General features: G+C 48.9%; 1 long non-coding RNA gene across 1 annotated transcript; it reads right to left on the bottom strand.

Moving 5' to 3' along the window:
• Positions 1–5,478: 5,478 nt before the first annotated feature.
• Positions 5,479–9,720, bottom strand: LOC142255138 (uncharacterized). Its single transcript, XR_012727358.1, has 2 exons — positions 9,414–9,720; positions 5,479–6,134 (listed from the first exon to the last, which is right to left on the bottom strand). It is a non-coding gene; the product is annotated as an uncharacterized LOC142255138 (long non-coding RNA).
• Between the last annotated feature and the right edge of the window lie 17,389 nt (positions 9,721–27,109).

Below are 27,109 nucleotides of genomic sequence, written 5' to 3'. Positions count from 1 at the left end.
GTCCCTAGCTTGTGTGTGTCCTCTCATGCAGTTATTCCATGTATTCCCCTTCCATAGTCACTGGTGTGCATAACTTATCTCCCCATAGTGATGTTTTTTAGGTTTTTTGCACCCAGTTCAGACATAGAATGGAGTTCCAAACGTTATTCCTTAATGTTAGTAGTTTTTCGTTTGTGAACCCTCCCCATACACACACCTATTGCCAATCCACATCGTATATATAGCCTGGGTCTCAGCGTCCCATACACGGTAAATTTTTTTTAACTGCATGAGAGGACACACACAAGCTAGGGACCCCAACGTAGAGAAATACTTTGGCGTAGTGTTGGGGCTCTTCTGCATTGATCAATTCAGTAGCTAAATTTCTCTTTATTCATATATTCATGGCAGTAATGCAGGTTTCATTTTTCACATTTCATTCTTACAAATAGCTATTGAATTTTTCATGTCAGTATTCACACAGCAGTTTCTGCTATTCCATGTATTCCCCTTCCATAGTCACTGGTGTGCATAACTTATCTCCCCATAGTGATGTTTTTTAGGTTTTTTGCACCCAGTTCAGACATAGAATGGAGTTCCAAACGTTATTCCTTAATGTTAGTAGTTTTTCGTTTGTGAACCCTCCCCATACACACCTATTGCCAATCCACATTATACGCATATATAGCCTGGGTCTCAGCGTCCCATACACGGTAAGTTTTTTAACTGCATGAGAGGACACACACAAGCTAGGGACCCCAACGTAGAGAAATACTTTGGCGTAGTGTTGGGGCTCTTCTGCATTGATCAATTCAGTAGCTAAATTTCTCTTTATTCATATATTCATGGCAGTAATGCAGGTTTCATTTTTCACATTTCATTCTTACAAATAGCTATTGAATTTTTCATGTCAGTATTCACACAGCAGTTTCTGCTATTCCATGTATTCCCCTTCCATAGTCACTGGTGTGCATAACTTATCTCCCCATAGTGATGTTTTTTAGGTTTTTTGCACCCAGTTCAGACATAGAATGGAGTTCCAAACGTTATTCCTTAATGTTAGTAGTTTTTCGTTTGTGAACCCTCCCCATACACACACCTATTGCCAATCCACATCGTATATATAGCCTGGGTTTCAGCGTCCCATACACGGTAAGTTTTTTTAACTGCATGAGAGGACACACACAAGCTAGGGACCCCAACGTAGAGAAATACTTTGGCGTAGTGTTGGGGCTCTTCTGCATTGATCAATTCAGTAGCTAAATTTCTCTTTATTCATATATTCATGGCAGTAATGCAGGTTTCATTTTTCACATTTCATTCTTACAAATAGCTATTGAATTTTTCATGTCAGTATTCACACAGCAGTTTCTGCTATTCCATGTATTCCCCTTCCATAGTCACTGGTGTGCATAACTTATCTCCCCATAGTGATGTTTTTTAGGTTTTTTGCACCCAGTTCAGACATAGAATGGAGTTCCAAACGTTATTCCTTAATGTTAGTAGTTTTTCGTTTGTGAACCCTCCCCATACACACACCTATTGCCAATCCACATCGTATATATAGCCTGGGTCTCAGCGTCCCATACACGGTAAGTTTTTTTAACTGCATGAGAGGACACACACAAGCTAGGGACCCCAACGTAGAGAAATACTTTGGCGTAGTGTTGGGGCTCTTCTGCATTGATCAATTCAGTAGCTAAATTTCTCTTTATTCATATATTCATGGCAGTAATGCAGGTTTCATTTTTCACATTTCATTCTTACAAATAGCTATTGAATTTTTCATGTCAGTATTCACACAGCAGTTTCTGCTATTCCATGTATTCCCCTTCCATAGTCACTGGTGTGCATAACTTATCTCCCCATAGTGATGTTTTTTAGGTTTTTTGCACCCAGTTCAGACATAGAATGGAGTTCCAAACGTTATTCCTTAATGTTAGTAGTTTTTCGTTTGTGAACCCTCCCCATACACACACCTATTGCCAATCCACATCGTATATATAGCCTGGGTCTCAGCGTCCCATACACGGTAAGTTTTTTTAACTGCATGAGAGGACACACACAAGCTAGGGACCCCAACGTAGAGAAATACTTTGGCGTAGTGTTGGGGCTCTTCTGCATTGATCAATTCAGTAGCTAAATTTCTCTTTATTCATATATTCATGGCAGTAATGCAGGTTTCATTTTTCACATTTCATTCTTACAAATAGCTATTGAATTTTTCATGTCAGTATTCACACAGCAGTTTCTGCTATTCCATGTATTCCCCTTCCATAGTCACTGGTGTGCATAACCTATCTCCCCATAGTGATGTTTTTTAGGTTTTTTGCACCCAGTTCAGACATAGAATGGAGTTCCAAACGTTATTCCTTAATGTTAGTAGTTTTTCGTTTGTGAACCCTCCCCATACACACACCTATTGCCAATCCACATCGTATATATAGCCTGGGTCTCAGCGTCCCATACACGGTAAGTTTTTTTAACTGCATGAGAGGACACACACAAGCTAGGGACCCCAACGTAGAGAAATACTTTGGCGTAGTGTTGGGGCTCTTCTGCATTGATCAATTCAGTAGCTAAATTTCTCTTTATTCATATATTCATGGCAGTAATGCAGGTTTCATTTTTCACATTTCATTCTTACAAATAGCTATTGAATTTTTCATGTCAGTATTCACACAGCAGTTTCTGCTATTCCATGTATTCCCCTTCCATAGTCACTGGTGTGCATAACTTATCTCCCCATAGTGATGTTTTTTAGGTTTTTTGCACCCAGTTCAGACATAGAATGGAGTTCCAAACGTTATTCCTTAATGTTAGTAGTTTTTCGTTTGTGAACCCTCCCCATACACACACCTATTGCCAATCCACATCGTATATATAGCCTGGGTCTCAGCGTCCCATACACGGTAAGTTTTTTTAACTGCATGAGAGGACACACACAAGCTAGGGACCCCAACGTAGAGAAATACTTTGGCGTAGTGTTGGGGCTCTTCTGCATTGATCAATTCAGTAGCTAAATTTCTCTTTATTCATATATTCATGGCAGTAATGCAGGTTTCATTTTTCACATTTCATTCTTACAAATAGCTATTGAATTTTTCATGTCAGTATTCACACAGCAGTTTCTGCTATTCCATGTATTCCCCTTCCATAGTCACTGGTGTGCATAACCTATCTCCCCATAGTGATGTTTTTTAGGTTTTTTGCACCCAGTTCAGACATAGAATGGAGTTCCAAACGTTATTCCTTAATGTTAGTAGTTTTTCGTTTGTGAACCCTCCCCATACACACACCTATTGCCAATCCACATCGTATATATAGCCTGGGTCTCAGCGTCCCATACACGGTAAGTTTTTTTAACTGCATGAGAGGACACACACAAGCTAGGGACCCCAACGTAGAGAAATACTTTGGCGTAGTGTTGGGGCTCTTCTGCATTGATCAATTCAGTAGCTAAATTTCTCTTTATTCATATATTCATGGCAGTAATGCAGGTTTCATTTTTCACATTTCATTCTTACAAATAGCTATTGAATTTTTCATGTCAGTATTCACACAGCAGTTTCTGCTATTCCATGTATTCCCCTTCCATAGTCACTGGTGTGCATAACTTATCTCCCCATAGTGATGTTTTTTAGGTTTTTTGCACCCAGTTCAGACATAGAATGGAGTTCCAAATGTTATTCCTTAATGTTAGTAGTTTTTCGTTTGTGAACCCTCCCCATACACACACCTATTGCCAATCCACATCGTATATATAGCCTGGGTCTCAGCGTCCCATACACGGTAAGTTTTTTTAACTGCATGAGAGGACACACACAAGCTAGGGACCCCAACGTAGAGAAATACTTTGGCGTAGTGTTGGGGCTCTTCTGCATTGATCAATTCAGTAGCTAAATTTCTCTTTATTCATATATTCATGGCAGTAATGCAGGTTTCATTTTTCACATTTCATTCTTACAAATAGCTATTGAATTTTTCATGTCAGTATTCACACAGCAGTTTCTGCTATTCCATGTATTCCCCTTCCATAGTCACTGGTGTGCATAACTTATCTCCCCATAGTGATGTTTTTTAGGTTTTTTGCACCCAGTTCAGACATAGAATGGAGTTCCAAACGTTATTCCTTAATGTTAGTAGTTTTTCGTTTGTGAACCCTCCCCATACACACACCTATTGCCAATCCACATCGTATATATAGCCTGGGTCTCAGCGTCCCATACACGGTAAGTTTTTTTAACTGCATGAGAGGACACACACAAGCTAGGGACCCCAACGTAGAGAAATACTTTGGCGTAGTGTTGGGGCTCTTCTGCATTGATCAATTCAGTAGCTAAATTTCTCTTTATTCATATATTCATGGCAGTAATGCAGGTTTCATTTTTCACATTTCATTCTTACAAATAGCTATTGAATTTTTCATGTCAGTATTCACACAGCAGTTTCTGCTATTCCATGTATTCCCCTTCCATAGTCACTGGTGTGCATAACTTATCTCCCCATAGTGATGTTTTTTAGGTTTTTTGCACCCAGTTCAGACATAGAATGGAGTTCCAAACGTTATTCCTTAATGTTAGTAGTTTTTCGTTTGTGAACCCTCCCCATACACACACCTATTGCCAATCCACATCGTATATATAGCCTGGGTCTCAGCGTCCCATACACGGTAAGTTTTTTTAACTGCATGAGAGGACACACACAAGCTAGGGACCCCAACGTAGAGAAATACTTTGGCGTAGTGTTGGGGCTCTTCTGCATTGATCAATTCAGTAGCTAAATTTCTCTTTATTCATATATTCATGGCAGTAATGCAGGTTTCATTTTTCACATTTCATTCTTACAAATAGCTATTGAATTTTTCATGTCAGTATTCACACAGCAGTTTCTGCTATTCCATGTATTCCCCTTCCATAGTCACTGGTGTGCATAACTTATCTCCCCATAGTGATGTTTTTTAGGTTTTTTGCACCCAGTTCAGACATAGAATGGAGTTCCAAACGTTATTCCTTAATGTTAGTAGTTTTTCGTTTGTGAACCCTCCCCATACACACACCTATTGCCAATCCACATCGTATATATAGCCTGGGTCTCAGCGTCCCATACACGGTAAGTTTTTTTAACTGCATGAGAGGACACACACAAGCTAGGGACCCCAACGTAGAGAAATACTTTGGCGTAGTGTTGGGGCTCTTCTGCATTGATCAATTCAGTAGCTAAATTTCTCTTTATTCATATATTCATGGCAGTAATGCAGGTTTCATTTTTCACATTTCATTCTTACAAATAGCTATTGAATTTTTCATGTCAGTATTCACACAGCAGTTTCTGCTATTCCATGTATTCCCCTTCCATAGTCACTGGTGTGCATAACTTATCTCCCCATAGGTCTACATGTGAGGACTGAGATGTTTTGGAAACTACCTACAACACTGTGACTGCTCACTAATGTCACACAGAGCTTTATCATTATAGAAATGAACATTCAGCCCAAACTTCTAGAACAGTTTTATTAAAATAAGTATATCAATTTAAAAAAAAAAAAAAAAAAAAAAAAAAAAAAAAGGAGAAATATATTTATACAGTTTTATTTTTATAGAGAACATTTATTCCATGCTGTACATGGGAATGGGTTACACCCAACATACAGATATAAATTACAGTGAATAAACCAATCCTCACAGACGGGTACAGAGGGGAGCGGACCCTGCCCTCAGGGGCTACAGTCTACAGGGTAATGGGGAGGAGACAGAAGGTCGGGGATACAAATATATAACACTGACAGACGGGTACAGAGGGGAGCGGACCCTGCCCTCGGAGGCTCACAGTCTACAGGGTAATTAGGGAGGGGGAGACAGTAGGTCGGGGATACAAATATACACTGTAACAATCAACTTTACAAATTAATACGTAGAATAAAGCCATGTTGGACATTGGCAACAATGAAAGAAAAAAAATCTTTTGTATCCGAGTCCCGTGCGTTTTAGGTGTAAAAATTGTATTTCTCCATTTACCATAAAAATCCTCTTGCTGAATACATTGGAGGACACAGGAGGTGTGATGTGCATTAGACCACACTGTTCTCTCAGTCTCTAAGGTGGGACGACGGGGGGGGGGGGGGGCAATTACACCCAGATGCCAGTAGTCACAAACTGTGTTAGAAAAACAAAGGGAGAAGATTAATAGCACACCTTCCACAAAGTGCAACACGGCCCCCTGCCCAGCACGAGCCCCCCACGTGCAGCCTCTCTCCCCCTGCAAGCTCGGCCCCCACGTGCAGCCTCTCTCCCCCTGCAAGCTCCACCCCCAACGTGCAGCCTCTCTCCCCCTGCAAGCTCCCTCCCCCCCAACGTGTAGCCTCTCTCCCCCCCAAAGTGCAGCCTCTCTCCCCCTGCAAGCTCCCCCCCCCAACGTGCAGCCTCTCTCCCCCTGCAAGCTCCCCCCCCCAACGTGCAGCCTCTTTCCCCCTGCAAGCTCCCCCCCAAACATGCAGCGTCGCACCCCGGCCAGTGCGAGCCCCCCCAAACGTGCAGCGTCGCACCGCGGCCAGTGCGAGCCCCCCCAAACGTGCAGTGTCGCCCCCCGGCCAGTGCGAGCCCCCCCAAACGTGCAGCGTCGCACCCCGGCCAGTGCGAGCCCCCCCAAACGTGCAGCGTCACCAACCCGGCCAGTGCCATCCCCCCAAACGTGCAGCGTCGCACCGCGGCCAGTGCGAGCCCCCCCAAACGTGCAGCGTCGCCCCCCGGCCAGTGCCACCCCCCCCCAAACGTGCAGCGTCGCACCCCGGCCAGTGCGAGCCCCCCCCAAACGTACAGCATCATCCCCCCGGCCAGTGCCATCCCCCCAAACGTGCAGCGTCGCACCGCGGCCAGTGCGAGCCCCCCCAAACGTGCAGCATCGCACTGCGGCCAGTGCGAGCCCCCCCAAACGTGCAGCGTCGCCCCCCCGGCCAGTGCGAGCCCCCCCAAACGTGCAGCGTCGCCCCCCGGCCAGTGCGAGCCCCCCCAAACGTGCAGCGTCACCAACCCGGCCAGTGCCATCCCCCCAAACGTGCAGCGTCGCACCGCGGCCAGTGCGAGCCCCCCCAAACGTGCAGCGTCGCCCCCCGGCCAGTGCGAGCCCCCCCAAACGTGCAGCGTCGCACCGCGGCCAGTGCGAGCCCCCCAAACGTGCAGCGTCGCACCGCGGCCAGTGCGAGCCCCCCCAAACGTGAAGAGTCACCAACCCGGCCAGTGCCATCCCCCCAAACGTGCAGCGTCGCGTCGCACCGCGGCCAGTGCGAGCCCCCCCAAACGTGCAGCGTCGCCCCCTGGCCAGTGCGAGCCCCCCCAAACGTGCAGCGTCGCCCCCCCGGCCAGTGCGAGCCCCCCCAAACGTGCAGCATCATCCCCCCGGCCAGTGCGAGCCTCCCCAAATGTACAGCGTCATCCCCCCGGCCAGTGCGAGCCCCCCCAAACGTGCAGCGTCGCCCCCCGGCCAGTGCGAGCCCCCCCAAACGTGCAGCGTCGCCCCCCGGCTAGTGCGAGCCCCCCCAAACGTACAGCATCATCCCCCCGGCCAGTGCGAGCCCCCCCCAAACGTGCAGCATCGCCCCCCGGCCAGTGCGAGCCACCCCAAACGTGCAGCGTCGCCCCCCCGGCTAGTGCGAGCACCCCCAAACGTACAGCGTTGCCCCCCGGCTAGTGCGAGCACCCCCAAACTTGCAGCGTATCCCCCCGGCCAGTGCGAGCCCCCCCAAACATGCAGCCTCACCCCCTGGCCAGTGCGAGCCCCCCAAACATGCAGCCTCACCCCCTGGCCAGTGCGAGCCCCCCAAACATGCAGCCTCCCCCCCCTGGCCAGTGCGAGCCCCCCAAACGTGCAGCAGCGCACCGCGGCCAGTGCGAGTCCCCCCAAACGTGCAGCGTCGCCCCCCGGCCAGTGCGAGCCCCACCAAACGTGCAGCGTCACCAACCCGGCCAGTGCCATCCCCCCAAACGTGCAGCGTCGCACCGCGGCCAGTGCGTGTCCCCCCAAACGTGCAGCGTCGCCCCCCGGCCAGTGCGAGCCCCACCAAACGTGCAGCGTCACCAACCCGGCCAGTGCCATCCCCCCAAACGTGCAGCGTCGCACCGCGGCCAGTGCGAGCCCCCCCAAACGTGCAGCGTCGCACCGCGGCCAGTGCCATCCCCCCAAACGTGCAGCGTCGATCCCCCGGCCAGTGCGAGCCCCCCCCAAACATACAGCGTCGCCCACCGGCCAGTGCGAGCCACCCCAAACGTGCAGCGTCGCCCCCCGGCCAGTGCCATCCCCCCCAAACGTGCAGCGTCGCACCCCGGCCAGTGCGAGCCCCCCCAAACGTGCAGCGTCGCACCCCGGCCAGTGCGAGCCCCCCCAAACGTGCAGCGTCGCACCGCGGCCAGTGCGATCCCCCCCAGACGTGCAGCGTCGCACCGCGGCCAGTGTGAGCCCCCCCAAACGTGCAGCGTCACCAACCCGGCCAGTGCCATCCCCCCAAACGTGCAGCATCGCCCCCCGGCCAGTGCGAGCCCCCCCAAACGTGCAGCGTCGCACCGCGGCCAGTACGAGCCCCCCCAAACGTGCAGCGTCGCACCGCGGCCAGTGCGAGCCCCCCCAAACGTGCAGCATCGCCCCCCGGCCAGTGCGAGCCCCCCCAAACGTGCAGCATCGCCCCCCGGCCAGTGCGAGCCCCCCCAAACGTGCAGCGTCGCCCCCCGGCCAGTGCGAGCCCCCCCCAAACGTGCAGCGTCACCAACCCGGCCAGTGCCATCCCCCCAAACGTGCAGCATCACCCCCCGGCCAGTGCGAGCCCCCCCAAACGTGCAGCGTCGCCCCCCGGCCAGTGCGAGCCCCCCCAAACGTACAGCATCATCCCCCCGGCCAGTGTGAGCCCCCCCAAACGTGCAGCGTCGCACCGCGGCCAGTGCGAGCCCCCCAAACGTGCAGCGTCACCAACCCGGCCAGTGCCATCCCCCCAAACGTGCAGCGTCGCCCCACGGCCAGTGCCATCCCCCCAAACGTGCAGCGTCGCACCGCGGCCAGTGCGATCCCCCCCAAACGTGCAGCGTCGCACCACGGCCAGTGCGAGCCCCCCCAAACGTACAGCGTCATCCCCCCGGCCAGTGCGAGCCCCTCCAAACGTACAGCGTCATCCCCCCGGCCAGTGCGATGCCCCCCAAACGTGCAGCGTCGCACCCCGGCCAGTGCAAGCCCCCCCAAACGTACAGCGTCATCCCCCCGGCCAGTGCGAGCCCCCCCAAACGTACAGCGTCATCCCCCCGACCAGTGCGATCCCCCCCAAACGTGCAGCGTCATACCCCGGCCAGTGCAAGCCCCCCCAAACGTACAGCGTCATCCCCCCGGCCAGTGCGAGCCCCCCCAAACGTACAGTATCATCCCCTGCTCCGTGTAACCCCCCATAAGACACTTACCTTATTGAAGCCTGAGACATACACGAGCTGCAGCCCCCAACACAGACAGGAGACACTGCTCTGTGCCCCCAACATCCAGGCTGAGACCCCAGAGCTATAACTAATGAGGAAACGCTGACTCTTCTCCACCTCAGGGTCAGGATCCGTCCGCTCTGCACAGAGGAGCCCAAGCACTGCCGCTTCCCGCCCACAGATCTGTACGGCACTGAGGAGGCCCCGCCTTTTCCGGTGACATCATGATTTCATGAAATCACTCCTCCCACCTCAAAAAATCAACTCCGATCTAGCCTCTACCGGAGTGCTAGTCCTGACCTGCACAGCAGACGGAATCTCCATCCTGCAGGACCTGCGATGATGTCACGCCCATGTGACTGTGTGGGAGGAGACACAGGATGCCGGCAGAAAGCAAGATACTGAATCCTGAAGGAGATTTGGACACATGACTGGTAATAAAAAAAGAGGGGACATGAGGGTGAGGGGGGCTGCAGGGTGAGGGGCATATGAGGGCTGCAGACTGTGACAGAAGCATGTGAAGGGGTGCAGAGTGTTTGAGAGGGGTAAGTTGGGGTACAGGCAGGGTGAGATATGTGAGCAGGGTGTGTGAGATATGGGGGTGTATTGTGTGTGATATGGGGGTGCAGAGTGTTTGAGAGGGGTAAGTTGGGGTACAGACAGGGTGAGATATGTGAGCAGGGTGTGTGAGATATGGGGGTGTATTGTGTGTGATATGGGGGTGCAGGCTGTATGGGGAGCAGGGTATGTGACATATGGGGGTGTAGTGTGTGAGATCTGGGGGTGCAGGCTGTATGGGAAGCAGTGTGTGTGTGGGATATGGGGGGTGCAGGCTGTATGGGGAGCAGTGTGTGTGTGTGTGTGTGTGTGTGTGATATGGGGGGTGCAGGCTGTATGGGAAGCAGGGTATGTGACATATGGGGGTGTAGTGTGTGAGATCTGGGGGGTGCAGGCTGTATGGGAAGCAGTGTGTGTGGGGGGGATATGGGGGGTGCAGGCTGTATGGGGAGCAGTGTGTGTGTGTGTGTGTGTGTGTGTTTGTGTGTGTGATATGGGGGGTGCAGGCTGTATGGGAAGCAGGGTGTGAGAGATATGGGGGTGTAGTGTGTGTGATATGGGGGTGCAGACTGTATGGGAAGCAGGGTGTGTGAGATATGGGGGTGTAGTGTGTGATATGGGGGTGCAGGGTGTGTGACATATGGGGGCAGGGGCGTAACTACCGCAGTCGCAGGGGGCGGAAGGAGAAGAGAGGTACTTGTTTTTTATTTTGCTGGCTGCATGACACATGGAGACCTGGAGGGGCCTGGCTCCATGATACATGGAGGTCTATGGGACTGCATAATAAACATGAAGGACACCTTATACATGGACTAGGGGTGCATTATACATGGAGGAGTATGGGCTGCATAATACAATATGATGATTTATAGCGCTACATTATAATACATATAGCACTATGGGGGCTACATTATAATAAATGGAGAAATATGGAGGCTACCTTACACATGGACACACATGGGTGTGCGTTATAAAACATGGAGGACTGTGGTGCAGTATAATATATGGAGTACTATTGGGTGAATTATAATACATGGAAAACTATGGGGGTGCATTATAATATATGACGGGTTATGTGGGACCCTTTATATTATACGGAAGGCTATGTGGGGGCCATTATAGTATTTGGAGATCTATATATAAGGAGGACAAAGATACAAGTATGGGATGGGAATGTTTTGTGCTGAGGGGAAAAGGCTCTTTCCCTCAGCACCCAGCTTTCCTATGCTCTGCTATACATCTTCTCTCAGCACCCAGCTTTCCCATGCTCTGCTATACATCTTTTCTCAGCACCCAGCTTTCCCATGCTCTGCTATACATCTTCTCTCAGCACCCAGCTTTCCCATGCTCTGCTATACATCTTCTCTCAGCACCCAGCTTTCCCATGCTCTGCTATACATCTCTCAGCACCCAGCTTTCCCATGCTCTGCTATACATCTCTCAGCACCCAGCTTTCCCATGCTCTGCTATACATCTCTCAGCACCCAGCTTTCCCATGCTCTGCTATACATCTCTCAGCACCCAGCTTTACTCTGTTATGGGAAAGCTGGGTGCTGAGGGAAAGATGGATATCAGAACATGGGAAAGCTGGGTACTGATAGAGGGATTTCAGATCATGGGAAACCTGGGTGCTGAGGGTAAGAGCCAAGTGTCAGCATCATTATCCTGTACCCCGAGTGTCAGTGTCATTATCCCTCACCCTAAGTGTCGGTGTACGTGGATGGGGGCCCCGGTCCAAATTTTGCACCAGGGCCCATCAAACTCTAGTTACGCCACTGAGTATTAATCACTGTATTCTACATGAGGGTGCCTACTGCTATCTGGCTCTGCACTGTGCTATATACAGGCTATGCTATATACAAGCTGTATGCTACATGAGGGTGCCTACTGCTATCTGGCTCTGCACTGTGCTATATACAGGCTATGCTATATACAAGCTGTATGCTACATGAGGGTGCCTACTGCTATCTGGCTCTGCACTGTGCTATATACAGGCTATGCTATATACAAGCTGTATGCTACATGAGGGTGCCTAATGCTATCTGGCTCTACACTGTGCTGTCTGGGTCTGCACTGTACTATATAGGTCTGTGTACTACATGAGGATACCTAATGCTATCTGGCTCTGCACTGTGGTATTTAGGGGCTGTGTACTACATGAGGGTGCCTATTGCTATCTGGGTCTGCATTGTACTATATGTGTGCTGTGTACTACATGAAGGTGCCTAATGCTATCTGGGTCTGCATTGTGCTATATGGGGGCTGCATAGTGCATATGGGGGCTACATAATACTATATGTAGGACAATGGGGGCTTCATAACACAATATGGGGGCTGCATACTACTATACCCCCAGAGTTGTATGTCCCCTCCACCCAGGTGCTGTATGTCCCCCCCACCCCAGAGCTGCATACACCCAGAGCTGCATGTCAACCCCCCACCTCACAGCTGTCCCCCCCACCTCAGTCACTGCCCTCCTCTAGAGCTGTATACCCCTTTCCTCAGTAATATGTATTCCCCCCAGTATTGTGTTTGTCCCCAGCCTCTTTTGTGATGTATATACTGCAGTGTTAGTGTGCCCTATGTGCGGCCATGTCTGTTAGACAAGCCGGGAGGTGAATGAGGCTGTTGCCGGCTTCCCAATATTAGAAATATATATACAGGATAAATATATAAAAATAATGTGTGTGTGTGTGTGTGTGTGTGTATGTGTGTCTGTGTGTATGATGTGTATCTATGTATGGCAGTGTATATGACTGTGTCTAGATTTATGTCTATTTATGTGTTTTTGTGAATTTCTCTTTAAATAAGTATGTGTACGTGTGCCTGTATGTGTATGTATCTGTGCATGTCTGTGTGTGGATGGGGCCCACTGAGACTCTTTCGCCCAGGGCCCACAAAAACCTGGAGCCGGCCCTGAGTCACTCTGTGACTCACACTGTTATGAAATTTCAGCATATAGTGTGCGGGGACAGCGCGTTCAGATCACTGCTGCTGGGATAATGGCGATCGACATTTTTTTTTTTATCTTGTCTTCCTTCCCTAAGCGCGCGTGTAGTGGGGCGGGCCAGCATGTCAGCCAATCCCAGACACACACACAGCTAAGTGGACTTTTTGCCAGACAAGCAAGGGCATATGTCTTAGGCTGTCCATGTCACATGTCCCTGCATTATAAAAACGTCTGGACACCATTATCTGCCTTCTGCTTCTGGGTGTCAGTCACCGCTGGCGCAGCTCCTGCCGCCGATCCTGTTGTGTACGCTCTACACACAGCGCTATACAGAATAGGGATAGAAGTTTCTTTCAGCCCTTGTAAGGGCTAATAACAGCAGGCTCAGAGCCATAGGTGACAGTCAGGTCCGTGGAAACAGTTTTTAACAGCAACAGATAAGAGCATCTGTGTAGCTAAGCTCAGGGACTTCCTTGCTGCATTTCACCATTAGGAGGGATAGAAAGTGAGGCTTCCTTTCCTCTACACTGACCCAAAACCCGGCCACTGTACCCTCCTGTCCTTTTTAGCAAAGCCATTTTAATTGCAGAGTGCTGCCAGTTAGTGCCATCCTAAAAGTGGCTGTTGGAATTCATTAGTGTCCCACTGGTGCAAAGCAATTTGCAGCACCTCTGCATTGCACACTCAAGCTTATTGTTACTAAGCCATTATAATAGCAAACACTGAGGAAACTTAGTGGCATCCTAAAAGTGGCTGTTGGACTTCATTAGTGTCCCACTGGTGCAAAGCTATTTGCAGCACCTCTGCGTTGCACACTCAAGCTCATTGTTACTAAGCCATTATAATAGCAAACTGTGCTGCCAGTTTAAGGGTCATAGTTGCATTGTCCGGGATAGTTATTGTTGTTTATTCTGCTGTCAATAAAGGTAGACCACCGCTGCAATCTACACCACCTCTCAATTTTTACTAACACATTTTAAGTGCACAATCTTGTCGCAATCAAAATGAGTGGAAAAATGACAGATGCTGGTGGAAAGGGGAACTGGCGTGTTGGAAAAGGAAAAAAAGGGTTTGTTTGTGGGGAAGGTGGCAAAGCTCCATTACCATCTGCTGAAGATAGGTTATCTTCCAGCAAAAGTAAGATGTCTACTACTTTCCGTGGACAATCCGATGTGCTCCCTTTTTTACGGACACGAACAACTGGAAAAAAGGTAGATGATGGCCAAAAAAAGAAAATGCTTGAATGGATCTCAAGTGGTCCAACAAGTGCCCCCTCCGCCACCTGAACTACCGCATCCAAAAAACACCAGTCCTCTGAGTTGTCATCCCAGTCACACTTGCTTTCTCCCACCTCTCAAGTCTCCATCCGCCCTGCACAGTATGGTGGAACAGAGATGGCTGAGTCTGCAGAGCTGTTCAGTCACACTATAGCCTGGGAATCAGAGGCCTGCTCCCAAGCTACAGTGAGTACAGACCAGGAAATGGTCTGCAGTGATGCCCAGAACCTTTGTGACTCAGATTCAAGCCGTGATGACCAAGTTTCTGAGCATAATGTTGACCCTTATTCACAAACTGTAACACCTGTTGTAATAGACAATGAGGAACATACTGATGACGATGAGACGCAGATACCAGATTGGGATGACAACTTAAATATTCGTTCAGGGCAGGAAGAGGCTTGGTCTGAGAGTGAGGGGAGTGCAAACACAACGCTTGATGAGGAAGTTCTAGATCCCACCTACTGTCAAGCCACAGTCAGGCACTCGAGTAGGTCAACAGAGGCGTTGGAGGAGGATGCAACTGACGACGAAGTTACCTTGCGCCTTCCTGGACAGAGGAGGAGTACTGGAAGCACGTCTACAACTGCAACCTCAGCCACCACTGTGCCTCTGAGCACTAGTCAGGGTGGCTCAGCAGGTCGCATGTCCTCTAAGCCTTGCCTAGCCTGGTCCTTTTTTGACCTTGCAAAGGATCGCCCAAATCATGTGATCTGTAAAATTTGTCGTGAATCTGTTAGTAGAGGCAAAAACCTCAGCAGTTTGACAACTTCTTCCATGAATCGTCACATGAATAAATATCATATGTCCCAGTGGGAAGCTCACCGTCCTGCAATGCGGCCTAGAGGAGTGGACCATCCACCGCCTGCCCCTTCCAGTGCAGCGCTCTTCATCTTCATCTTCTAGGACTTTGGGGACAGCTGTCACACCTGGTTTTCCACGCACAACTTCCACCAGTGTAACCGCAACAGGCAGTTTGCTTGGTAGGTCGTCAGTTTGTTTGGAAGGGGAAACAAGTGCGTGTGCACAGCTCTCTCAGACATCGATAGCATCAATGTTGGATGAAGGCAACATTATGTCTACGCCTGCACTTTCCTCACAAACCTGCATTTTTTCAGGGACACCCTACTCACCACCGTCTACACACAGCAGCCAGATCTCTGTCCTTCAGATGTGGACAAATAAAAGGCCATTTCCTGCGACCCATGACAAAGCTAAGAGGTTGACTTTATCCCTCTGTAAGCTCTTGGCTACCGAAATGCTGCCTTTCCGCCTGGTGGACACACAGGATTTTAGAGACCTTATGTCTGTCGCTGTGCCCCAGTACCAGATGCCCAGTCGCCACTACTTCTCTAAGAAAGGTGTGCCTGCGCTACACCAGCATGTCACACACAACATCACCGCTTTCTTGAGAAACTCTGTGTGTGAACGGGTGCATTTCACCACCGATTTTTGGACCAGTAAGCATGGACAGGGACGTTACATGTCGCTGACAGGGCACTGGGTAACTATGATGATAGGTGGTGAAAGGTCTGCTGCACAAGTCTTGCCGTCCCCATGACTTGTGTGTCAATCCTCTGTCTGTCCAAGTTCCTCCACTGCTTCTGCCTCCTCAAACTCGTCTGGGTCCTCCACCTCCGCCCCAAGCCTGCCTGTTCAGGCCACCAGCGTTGTAACTGCGCAGAAGGAATCACACACCCCTCATTACTATGCTGGCAGCAGAGCGCAACGGCATCAGGCGGTCTTTAGCTTGAAATGTCTTGGAAATAAGAGTCACACAGCGGCTGAGTTGTGGGCAGCTCTGGAGACTGAGTTTGGTAAATGGTTGTCTCCATTCAACCTGCAGCCTGGTAAGGCCGTGTGTGACAATGCTGCAAACCTGGGTGCGGCCCTTTGCCTGGGCAAGGTGACACACGTGCCTTGTATGGCTCACGTTTTGAACCTTGTTGTCCAGCAATTTTTAACTCACTATCCCGGCCTAGATGGCCTTCTGAACAGGGCACGAAAACTGTCTGCTCACTTCCGCCATTCAACCGCCGCTGCTGAGCGACTTGCATCGCTCCAGAAGTCTTTCGGCCTGCCGGTTCATCGCCTGAAATGCGATGTGCCAACACGCTGGAATTCGACTCTCCACATGTTACAGCGACTGTGGCAGCACCGCCAAGCCCTGGTGCAATACGTCATGACGTATAGCCTGGGCCAACAAGATGCAGAGGTGGGGCAGATCACCCTCATGGAGTGGTTTCAGATCAAGTACCTATGCACCCTTCTGCACAGTTTCGACATGGCGACGAATATGTTTAGCGCTGACAATGCCATCATCAGCATGACAATTCCAGTCATTTACATGCTGGAGCACACACTAAACACTATTCGGAGTCAGGGGGTGGGACAACAGGAAGGGGAGGAACTACAGGAGGATTCATATGTGCAAGGGACAACAACATCACCAAGGTGCAGACGTTCATCATCACCAAGGCGGCAGGCATGGGACCATGGGGGACAGTGATCAACAAGGGCGCATGGTAGTAGGCAAAATGTTGAGGAAGGTGCAGGAGAACATGAAGAAATGGAGGACGAACTGTCCATGGACATGGAAGACTCAGCGGATGAGGGAGACCTTGGTCAAATTTCAGTTGAAAGAGGTTGGGGGGAGATGTCAGAGGAAGAAAGATCGGTTAGCACCTCTATGCCACCAACACAGCGTGGACTTGGTCCGCATGGCTGCGCAAGACACATGAGTGCCTTCTTGCTGCACTACCTCCAACATGACCCTCGTATTGTCAAAATTAGAAGTGATGATGAGTACTGGATTGCCACACTATTAGATCCCCGGTACAAGTCCAAATTTTTTGACATAATTCCAGCCATAGAAAGGGACGCACGTATGCAGGAGTATCAGCAAAAGCTGTTACTCGATCTTAGCTTGGCTTTTCCACCAAACAACTGTGGTGTACGGAGTGAATCTCCCAGGAGTATCTCCAAATGAACATCGATGCCATGACTTTGAAAATGGAGCCTTGCTCATTTTGGGCTTCAAATCTTGAAAAATGGCCAGAGCTCTCCACTTATGCCTTGGAGATCTTGTTGTGTCCAGCTGCCAGCGTTGTCTCTGAACATGTCTTCAGTGCTGCTGGTTGAGTGCTGACAGATAAGCGCACTCGTCTGTCCAGTGACAATGTGGACAGACTAATGTTCATCAAAATGAACAAGTCATGGATCCACAAGGAATTTACTACCCCTGTGTCATCCTGGGGAGAGTAAATGCTTGTGGATTTGGAATGTGCTTGATGCAAATCAAAACATCCTGTTTGCAACTAGGGCACAAGTGCTGCCACTGATGGGGTGGGTGTCTGTGTGGCCCAATTTTTGGAAAAAAACCCCTTGCTGTGTTTTTAAAAAGGAGCCAAGATGAACAAGTCATGGTTCAGCAAAGACTTTGCTACCTACCCCGGGGTCATCCTGGGAAGGGTTAAGGATGGCGTAATTTTGAATGTTCTTGATGCAAATCTACCTGTGAAGTGTACAACTAGGGCACAAGTGCTGCTACTGATGGGGTGGGTGTCTGTGTGTGGCCCAATTTTTGGAAAAAAGGGAGGCTCCGCTTGGAGTAACCCTTGCTTACAGTGTTTTCTAAAAGGAGCCAAGATGAACAGAGCTGGGATCAGGAAAGACTTTGCTACCTACCCCGGGGTCATCCTGGGAAGGGTTAAGGATGGCGTAATTTTGAATGTTCTTGATGCAAATCTACCTTTGAAGTGTACAACTAGGGCACAAGTGCTGCCACTGATGGGGTGGGTGTCTGTGTGGCCCAATTTTTGGAAAAAATGGAGACTCCGCTTGGAGTAACCCTTGCTTACAGTGCTTTTTAAAAGGAGCAAAGATGAACAAGTCATGGTTCAGCAAAGACTTTGCTACCTACCCCGGGGTCATCCTGGGGACAGTTAAGGATGGCATATTTTTAAATGTGCTTGATGCAAATCTACCTGTGAAGTGTACAACTGGGGCACAAGTGCTGCCACTGAAGTGGTGTGTATGGCCCGATTTTTGGAAAAAAGGGAGACTGTGTTTTACATGATTTTAGAAGGGCATGCCACGCCTATATCTGTGTCTCCTCCTCTTTTTCCTTGTCCAGCTGTTTTGTTTTCACATGAGTGTATGTCCTTGTAACTTTCCCATGTGTTTGTGTTGTGTTGTGAGTTGTTTCTCACCTTTTGGACACCTTTGAGGGTGTTTTCTAGGTGTTTTTATGTGTTTGTGATTGCCTCCCATTGATTTCTATGGGTTCGAGTGGTTCGCTGAACCGAACGCGAACCAGACATCGGCTCGGCGAACCGAGCTCGAGCCGAACCGCGACCGTTTCGCTCATCTCTACTGAACAATACTGGAGGGACATATGGGAGAAGGAAAAAAAACACACAACACCAGTGCAAAGTGGCTGCAAGATCTGAGAATGAAACACAATAACCACCCAGAACAAGAACCATTCACCATCACAGAAGTAGACATCCAAGAGCGCGTCAAGAACACGAAGAGCTGGACAGCACCTGGCCCAGACATGATCCACACCTACTGGCTAAAGAAATTGACAGCAGTACATGAACGGCTGGCAAAACAGATGAACCAACTGCTAGAAGCAGGCCACCACCCAGCTTGGCTAACACAAGGAAGAACAGTGCTGATCATGAAGGACCCTTGTAAAGGAACAATTCCATCCAACTATCGCCCAATAACCTGCCTTACAACGACATGGAAACTCCTGTCAGGCATCATAGTCACCAAGCTACAGAACCATATGAATCGGTACATGAATCCAGCTCAGAAAGGCATTGGGAAAAACACCAAAGGCTCTAAGCACCAGCTGCTAGTGGATAGAGCAGTCGCTCAAGACTAAAGATCCAGACAGACCAATCTCAGCACAGCCTGGATTGACTATAGAAAAGCCTATGACTCAATGCCACACACATGGATCTGTGAATGCTTGGCTCTCTACAATGTCAACAGGAAATTAAGAACCTTCCTCAGCAACTCAATGGGGCAATGGAGGACAACACTGGAAGTCAACTCAAGGCAACTAGCATAAGTGTCCATCAAATGTGGCATACACCAAGGTGATGCACTATCCCCATTGCTGTTCTGCATAGGCTTGAACCCCCTCAGTCAGATAATAACAGAGTCTGGCTATGGATACAAGTTCAAGAGTGGAAGCATCATCAGCCACCTACTCTACATGGACAACATCAAGCTGTATGCAAAAAATGAACGAGACATCAGTTCACTGATCCACCTGACTAGGATATACAGCGAAGACATCGACATGTCCTTCGGACTGGAGAAGTGTGGCCGGCTACTCATAAAGAAAGGCAAGGTAGTAAAGACTGGTGGAGTAGAACTACTGGCAGGGCACATAGCAGATGTACAAACCTTGGCATCCCACAGGGATACAGTAACCATGATGAAGAGGCAAGGAAAGCAGCAACATCCAAATACCATCAAAGGGTAAGACAGGTCCTAAAGAGCCAGCTCAATGGGAAGAATAAGATCCGTGCCATCAATACATACGCTCTGCCAGTTATCAGGTACCCTGTGTTACGGTTGCTGTGGCTCTGGAGACTATGTCCGGATTTCTTGCTACTGCACATGTGCAAGCGCTGGAGACTAAGTCCTATCTTGGAGCCATTGCACATGTGCGGGTGACATCCTCGCTGACACGAGGTCACATGTATCTGACACCTTCTAAGCTGATTGGCCACTGGTCATGTGCTTGTGACACGTGGTCACATGTCTCTGACACCTTCTATGCTGATTGGTCGCTGGTCATGTGCTTGTGACGCTTTGCTCGGTGATAGGCCAGCGTGACGTCATTGCTGTCATTCTGGCAGCGGATTGGCTCTGGTGTCCTCCATCTTGGATGAGGCACAGAGTCTATATAAGACCCTGACGCACGCCGTCCGGCGCTCAGTCCTCTTGGTTCATGCATGAGGGTAGACGCCCTGTGCACGTCCCTCTAGGCATCTCTCTGTCTATGTTAGGTGAGCGCTACCGGCAGGGTAGCGTTCTTATACCTTACAGCTTCGGCTGCAGTCCGTATCCTTACCTCTTAGTGGAGCGGACATAGGCAGGTGCCTGAGGCACATGGTCCGGCTGGGCCTGGTGATTCTACTCGTAGGTGGACATTGCCGCTAGGGTAACGTTCCTTATACTGCGTCTGGCAGTTGTTCGCTTCCTCGCACACTAGGGGAGTGAACAGAGGTAGGAGCTTTGTGCGGCTTATGCTGCTGTCCGTCTCTTTTGTACCACTAGAAGAGCGGACCTAGGCAGGTGCCATATCTAGTGGTTCGTGTCCTCGCACACTAGTGGAGCGAACGCAGGTAGGAGCTTTGTGCTGCTTACGCTGCTGTCCGTCTCTTTTGCACCACTAGAAGAGCGGACCTAGGCAGGTGCCATATCTAGTGGTTCATGTCCTCGCACACTAGTGGAGCGAACGCAGGTAGGAGCTTTGTGCGGCTTATGCTGCTCTCCGTTTCCTGGCACCACTAGAGGAACGGACCTAGGTAGGTGCCATTTCACACTCACTGCTTTTGTCTCTGTGATCTTTAACAGAGACCATTCCACACACCCTCCAAGTAAGGGAGGAATTGCTTTATTTTCTAATTATATTCCTCTGTCAGTTTAACAGAGGTATTGCACTCTGCACTTGTGCTATTATTTTTTACAGTGGCACACTTATATACCCCTTATCCTCTGCCATAGTCTGCAGCAGAGTCTTTGCACGGTGGACCCTGACTGTCTGACATTCCTTTAGGTTTTATTATCAGACAGCCCCCCGTAACACCCTGCTGGCATAGTGTTCTGGCCAAAAGAAGAAATGGAAGTTGCAGATGTGAAGATCCGGAAGCTCCTCACAATGCATGGTGGTCTCCACCCCAAGTCAAACACCCAAAGATTGTATACCAACGGAAAGGAGTGGTCGAGGCTTAATAGGTTTCCAAGCCACCATCATGGATGAAACAAGAAGTATCCAGGAATACATCAGGAAAATGGCACCAAAAGATGAGATGCTGAGGGAGAGCCTAAGACATCAACAACAGTCCGGGAAGGAAGAACAGGAACATGAAGTGCCATGGCAAGACAAGCCGCTGCATGGAATGTACCATAGACAGATAATGGAGGTGGCTGATATGAAGAAATCCTACCAATGGCTGGAGAATGCTGGACTCCAGGACAGCACAGAGGCACTAATCATAGCAGCACAAGAGCAGGCGCTAAGTACCAGATCCATAGAAGCAGGGATCTACCACACAAGACAAGACCCAAGATGCAGACTATGTAAAGAAACCACGGAAACAATCTAACATACTGTATGTAGTGCAAATTTTATAAGTTTGTCCTTACGTTATCATATTTTAATATTTCCCTTTCTTCTTTTTTTCTGCCTCTTTTTTAACTTTAGTATAGAATTTTTACTGTCTTATAACTCTTAACTGTAGCTATTTGGATGTTAAAAACAAGTATTATTCCATACGGTTATTCCATATATTGCATTCATTGTGATCTTCCCTTCCCCTTACACTGTAGTTATTATGCCCATTTGACTGGTTTATGAATTATACACTGTGGGTCAGATGGTGATGGAGTTATAACAAATGGATGAGATATGACAGTGTGGTAAATATGTGTCCTAAATTTTTTATTTGGGACATTATAGATGAACCATATGCCTTTGCAAATATAATGTGTCATCTTTTGTAAATCTATATTGGTCCTTCAGACATACAAATAATTGAATAGGATACAATATCGAATAAGGGGTCACTTTTAGGTTAAATATGACATTATTTGTTTGATTTACACTTGTTACATAGTCTCAATATGCGCCTTAATTTGAAAATATATGTGTCTGTGGAATTAGGGATAGGACATGCTTTTAGTAGTTTTTGTTCTTGGATTCAAGTCTTACTTGTATTATCCGGCGGACACAGGGGGACCATGTGCTGTGCACTTCCTCTGGGTGATGCGCCAACAGAGTGAGTTACCATGGGGATGTGGATTGTATATAGTACATGCCTACTATGCGTCATGTGTTCGCAGTCCGCGTGACTCACGATCATGCGACAGGTGACGCACATGCACATCAAGATGCTCTGTGCGCCCAAATACCTTTACGGAGCTATACAGGTGAATCCAATTACATTGCCTATAAAGAGGCATACACTACTGACGAAACCGGAAGCGGTGAAATGCGCGTCGAGGTGGGAGTGGCGCTTTGAGGTTGTGACAATCGATGCACATATGGCTTTAGGTAATAATTGATATATACATGCCTTCCAGCAATGCTGTGATATGCCGTTGTAATATATGGACACATCTATTTAGACATGTTTATGTGGGATACAAGGTCTACGAGGCCGGCATACATATATGCCCACTAGTGATGAGCGAGTATGCTTGTTACTACTCGGTACTCGCACGAGTATCACTGTACTCGGGCTACTCGGCGGGTACCGAGTAATTTCGCGATACTCGTGCTGTACTCGTGGTCTTCATCCCTGCATGTTGGCGCTCTTTTGAGAGCCAGCCCTCATGCAGGGATTGGCTGGCAGACCACTGCAATGCCACAGCCCTGTTAGTTGTGGAGTTGCAGTGATTGGCCGGCCTGCACAGCGTGACCGAGCCTTTATACCGGCGGGCGCGCTGTGCTCTGCACACAGCCATCTCATATTCCATGCTTTCCACACCCACAGGCGCCTATGATTGGTTGCAGTGAACCTCACCCGACTTCATTGTCATGCTGCGGCTCTGTCTGTGTCGCGTCCTGATTAGCGGTCACCTGTGAAGGACTCACCGGTGACCGCTAAACTCATGAGTAAGTGAATTGAGCAGCCCTCTCTCATACTCACCGATCCCCGATCCCCGGCGCTGCACGGCATTCACACTGCTCCGACGGCTTTTACTGTTTTGAAAAAGCCGGCCGCCCATTAAACAATCTCGTATTCCCTGCTTACCCCGCCCACCGGCGCCTATGATTGGTTACAGTGAGACACGCCCCCACGCTGGGTGACAGGTGTCTCACTGCACCCAATCACAGCAGCCAGTGGGCGTGTCTATACTGTGCAGTAAAATAAATAAATAAATAATTAATAAAAACGGCGTGCGGTCCCCCCAATTTTAATACCAGCCAGATAAAGCCATACAGCTGAAGGCTGGTATTCTCAGGATGGGGAGCCCCACGTTATGGGGAGCCCCCAACCCTAACAATATCAGTCAGCAGCCGCCCAGAATTGCCACATACATCCGATGCGACAGTTCTGGGACTGTACCCGGCTCTTCCCGATTTACCCTAGTGTGTTGGCAAATCGGGGTAATAAGGAGTTAATGGCAGCCCATAGCTGCCACTAAATCCTAGATTAATCATGTCAGGCGTCTCCCCGAGATTCCTTCCATGATTAATCTGTAAATTACAGTTAAAAAACACACACACCCGAAAAATCCTTTATTAGAAATAAAAAACACTAACAAAGTCCCTCATCACCTATTTATTAACCCCGACAAACCCTCCATGTCCAGCGTACTCCACAGTCCTCCAGCGTCGCATCCAGCTCTGCTACATTCAGGTGACAGGAGCTGCAGAATACACCGCCGCTCCGGTCAGCTTCACACAGCAACTGAGGTGAGTAGCGCGATCAGCTGCTGTCAGTCAGGTAACTCACGGCCACCGCTGGATCCAGCGGTGCCGCGATTAATCTCAGTGACAGCAGCTGATCGCTATACTCACCTCAATTGCTGCATGGAGCTGACCGGAGCGGCGGTGAGTAGCGCGATCAGCTGAGCTGTCACTGAGGTTACCCGCGGCCACCGCTGCATCCACCGCTGGATCCAGGTAACCTCAGTGACAGCTCAGCTGATCGCTATACTCACCTCAGTTGCTGTGTGAAGCTGACCGGAGCGGCGGTGTATTCTGCAGCTCCTGTCACCTTCATGCAGCACAGCTGGACACGACGCTGGAGGTCTGTGGATTACGCCGGACATGGAGGGTTTGTCGGGGTTAATAAATTGGTGATGAGGGACTTTGTTAGTGTTTTTTATTTCTAATAAAGGATTTTTCGGGTGTGTGTGTTTTTTAACTGTAATTTACAGATTAATCATGGAAGGAATCTCGGGGAGACGCCTGACATGATTAATCTAGGATTTAGTGGCAGCTATGGGCTGCCATTTACTCCTTATTACCCCGATTTGCCAACGCACTAGGGTAAATCGGGAAGAGCCGGGTACAGTCCCAGAACTGTCGCATCTAATGTATGCGGCAATTCTGGGCGGCTGCTGACTGATATTGTTAGGCTGGGGGGCTCCCCATAACGTGGAGCTCCCCATCCTGAGAATACCAGCCTTCAGCCGTATGGCTTTATCTGGCTGGTATTAAAATTGGGGGGACCGCACGCCGTTTTTTTTAATTATTTAATTATTTATTTCATTGCACAGTATACACACACACACCGGCTGCTGTGTTTGGGTGCAGTGAGACACCTGTCACTCAGCGTGGGGGCGTGTCTCACTGCAACCAATCATAGGCGCCGAAAAGCAGGAAAGCAGGGAATACGAGATTGTTTAATCTCCGGCTTTTTCAAAAGAGGAAAAGCCACCGGAGTTTAGTGAACAGCTGTGCAGCGCCGCGGCAGTGATCGGGGAACGGTAAGTAAGAGAGAGGGGGGAGAATGACCGACAGACTGTGAGAGGGGGACAGACAAGACAGAGAGAGACCGACAGAGCGAGACCGACCGACGGGAGATAGAATGAAAAAAAAAATGACCGACATCGCTAGTAAAAAGCACATGACCAGCTGAGGGAGGATTCTCCGGTCATGATGTCTATGTAACCAAACCCCCTTATCCTCTAAAAATAAACACACGGACTGCATGCGACTTGGTTCAAATGGCCACAGCAGCCTTTTTATTGCCTATTGTTTTACAGACTAGTACCTTAGGGACGCCGTCCAACGGGCGACCCAAAACAACCACATAACGGTAACAATAGACAATAACATTTACAATACCCCCCGGGGTAGGCCCAGTCCACTACTACTACTCCCCCTGTCCCCGGCCGCAACACACCGACCCAGAGACGAGGTGCCAATCACCCACGGATTGACCCCCACACTTTGGCAGAACCCCGTGCCTGCCACATCCCGGAAACCGAGAGCCACCATACCAAGACAATGACTCCCGGTCCAGCCACCAATCACTTCCAAACCTCTGGACCAGACCTACCCCCACCGCTACTGTGACAAAAGGTATCCCAACTACCCAAAAACATCTCCCACATGACAACACAAAGGGAGGGTGGGCGGGGATCGTTCGGCGTCCGGAAACAGAAGAGGAGGTAACTCCTTCCTCTCCCAGCTAACCCTTTCCCTGCTCCTCCTCTTCCTCCCCGGCTAAAACCATCCCCCAAAGCCATATTAGGCATATACCACTGTCCCTATTAACCCATCACTCCCTACCTCCCCCTTGGTCATGTCGCCCCTCCCCCCAAGTGGGTCCGTGGCTTTCTAAACGTGCGTTTTGGACATCGGAGTGCCACACAATGTTTTACGTAAAATCTTTCATGTATTCATCTCAAAAAGTAACATACACCAGCTCTATCTCACTATTGGGTATGTGCCCTTAACATTTCCGCCATGAAAATTCATTTTGGTGTCATTTTGGAAGGTTTTCTGGTGAGTCCGTAAAAATGGCGTAAAACTCGGACAAAATTGTTCACAGCTGTGACTTTTGAGTGATAAATGCTTCAAGGGGTCTTCCCCATGCTGTTGCCATGTCATTTGAGCACTCTTCTGAGACTTTTGTGACATTTTTAGGGTTTCTACATGCTGCCTGGGGTCATTTCATAAAAATACTCGGGTCTCCCATAGGATAACATTGGGCTCGGTGCTCGGGCCGAGTACACGAGTATCTTGGGATGCTCGGCCCGAGCCTCGAGCACCCGAGCTTTTTAGTACTCGCTCATCACTAATGCCCACAAGCAATAGATTTGTTTGGTTGGCACATACCATAGTGTCTCTATCATGGCTTCACACCATATGTGGCTTGCATAGCACATTTATAGAGTATAATCTATGCATTCTGCTTTTGTTACATACACCATAGATTAGATTGTCAATAGATTTGGTGTTCTATTTTAGAAAAACAGGATTAATAATTTATTGTTAATGGTGACTAAATTTCAGCTGTCTGACTATTACATCATAGACCTGTTTTTATATCTAGTGTATTATACATCTATATGCTATGCAGAATTATTTTAAACAATTCACAGAAAAAAAAGAATTATTTTACTAGCCTATACATCAATGTGCAATTGATTGTCCGCATTCCCATTCAGCTACTCTTAGTAGTGCGATTCATTCCCCTTCTACCTGAATAGTTGTAGCTTATGCATAAAGTAATTTTAAATTATTGTCTACATTTTTGTATAATATTTAATAAACCTTCTATGGATACAAAGATTTTGTGGACCTGAATTGTTTTATGTAGGTTATACACTACACAATTGTTGTGCCTCTTGATGAAACTGCAAGTGCGGTGAAACGCGTGTCAAGGTGGGGTGGCGTATGGGACGAGCTGCATAGACGGATATACGGCTACAGGTAATCACAAGGGCGCATATGCTTTTTTTGTGGGGCAGTATGGCCCATGAGGCTGGCACAATATACTAACGTATTGATTACTTGTTAGATCAGCTGTTTATGAAGGTGGTATGTGGCATTTAGTTCACTTATATAGCTATACTGGACTTATATGGATTTATGACTTTATTTTATTGGGAATTTTGAATCAGTGCTCCTAGTACCTTCGCTTTATGAGTGAGCCATTAGATGCTCTGATACTTAAAATTTATAACTG

Source organism: Anomaloglossus baeobatrachus, chromosome 10, assembly GCF_048569485.1.
Source record: "Anomaloglossus baeobatrachus isolate aAnoBae1 chromosome 10, aAnoBae1.hap1, whole genome shotgun sequence".
Lineage (NCBI taxonomy): Eukaryota > Metazoa > Chordata > Amphibia > Anura > Aromobatidae > Anomaloglossus > Anomaloglossus baeobatrachus.
This window is presented reverse-complemented; position numbering and strand designations above follow the sequence as displayed.